The 2,112-nt window shown below is 33.9% G+C and overlaps 1 non-coding gene across 1 annotated transcript; it reads left to right on the top strand.

The window, feature by feature from the left end:
- Window positions 1-222: 222 nt before the first annotated feature.
- On the top strand, window positions 223-329 carry LOC118990351 (U6 spliceosomal RNA). The gene has a single exon (XR_005067210.1). It is a non-coding gene; the product is annotated as a U6 spliceosomal RNA (small nuclear RNA).
- Window positions 330-2,112: the final 1,783 nt, after the last annotated feature.

The raw sequence follows: 2,112 nt of genomic DNA, 5'->3' as shown, positions 1-2,112 counted from the left end.
CTTGAAAATATAAATCTGTTTACCAAATGGGGGAAAACTGTTTCAAAAACTTATGCAATGTTCATACAAGTGTCAATCTAAAGAATACTAATTACTTACTTTAATTGTCACTAATAATCATGGTTTCTAAGAATTAAGAATTCTAATTAATTTAGAAAGAAAATGTACAATTTAATACTACAAGGTATAAGGTGTTGAAACAGTTGTTGAAGAAATAGAAAATTGTTCACTTTGTCAGCATGCATGTTAAAATTTTAATCATACATTAAAAATTAGCAAGGCTTCTGCACAAAGAGGACACACAAATTTGTGATATGTTTCATATTTTTAGTTGGAAACAGCTAAAGGGACAATATGAGGAACTTACTGTGAACTACATCATAATGAAAAATGACATAGAATCTATCAATAAGTGCCAGGAAGAAATGCAGATAACAATTTTTGAATTGAAGAACACAGTAGAAGGAGTTAAAAGCAGGCTATATGAATCAGAGGATTGAATCCGTGAGTTGCAGGACAAGATAAAAAATATTCCCAGAAAGAGCGAGAAAAGGAAAAAAAGGTTTAAAAAATAACACAGTGGTCAAGGGAGCCCTAGCACAGCATAAAACATAGTAATATATGTTTAATAGAAATACCAGATACAGAAGAAGACGAACAATTGATTAGAAAATGTCTCTAGTTCTTTAAATATTTATTTATGTACTTATGTATTTTTGTATTTTTTTCATTTATTTTGTCAGAGAGGAAAAGGGGGGTAAAGAGAGGGAGAGAAATATTGATGTGTGGTTGCCTCCCATGTGCCCCCTACTGGGACCTGGTCTCCAACCCAGGCATATACCCTGACTAAGAAATGAACAGGTGACCCTTTGGTTTGCAGCCCAGTACTTAATCCACTGAGAAACACCAGCAAAGGCAGAAAACTTCCTAATTTGATGAGAGAAAAAAGTCACACAAGCTCAGGAACCAGAGTGGGTACCAAGCAAAGAGGCCACTCCAAGACACATCACAATTAAAATGGCAAAATTCAAAGACAAAGAGGAAATCTTAAAGGCAGCAACAAGGAAACAGATAGTAATATACAAAGGGGCTCCAATAAGTCTAATAGCTGACTTCTCAACAGAAACTCTACAAGCCAGAAGGAAATGGCAAGAAATATTTCAAGTGATAAAAATCAAAGACCTGCATCCAAGGTTCTTACTTAAAATGGAAGGCATAATAAGGAGTTCCCCAGAAAAAAATAAGGATGAGTGAATATACCTCCATCAAGTCAGCATTGCAAGACATGTTAAATAGACTGCTTTAAGAAGATGAAGAAAAAGAGTGAGATAGAAAAGAACACAGGTTCAAGGGGTGGTGGTGACAATAAATAAATACCTATTAATACTAACCTTAAATGTTAATGGGTTAAATGCTTTAATCTAAAGACTCTAGCTGAAGATAAAGAAAACTTGGTATGCACATATGCTGCCTACAAGAACCTACCTCAGAAAAAAAAAAGACCTATAAAACTCAAAGTGAAGGGTTGGAAGGAGATATGTTAATCAGATGGACAGGTGAAAAAAGCTAGGTTTGCATTCATTATTTGCATCAGGCAAAATAGATTTCAGAATAAAGGCCATAAAAAGAGACACAGAAGCACACTTCATAATACTCAAGGGTAGAACTGATCAAGAAGATATAAAACTGTCAACATACATGCACCCAACATAGCAGTCCACAAATATATAAGAATAATCTCAGATAATTTCAAGAAAGATATAGACATCATCACACTTATAGTAGAGAATTTTAGCACCCCACTGTCAACAATGGAAACCCCTTCCAAATAAAGAATCAACCAAGATATTGTGGACAATGAACAAGACAATAGAACAAATAGACTTAATTGATATACAGAACCCCCCCTCAAAAAAAAATGGAAAATGCACATTATTTTCAAATGCACAGGGAACATTTTCAAAGATAGAGTACATGATAGGACACAAAAACAAGTCTTAAAAAATTGAAAAAAAAATTGAAATCATATCACACATTTTTTCAGACCACAGTTTCTTGAAACTAGAAACCAACTGCAAGGAAAAAAACTCAGGAACAGTCAAATTCATAGAG

The sequence above is a fragment of the Sturnira hondurensis genome, unplaced genomic scaffold (assembly GCF_014824575.4).
Source record: "Sturnira hondurensis isolate 20B ecotype Veracruz unplaced genomic scaffold, ASM1482457v3 Scaffold0006966, whole genome shotgun sequence".
NCBI lineage: Eukaryota > Metazoa > Chordata > Mammalia > Chiroptera > Phyllostomidae > Sturnira > Sturnira hondurensis.
Note: the sequence above shows the minus strand (reverse complement) of the source record. Positions and strands in the feature narration are given on the sequence as shown.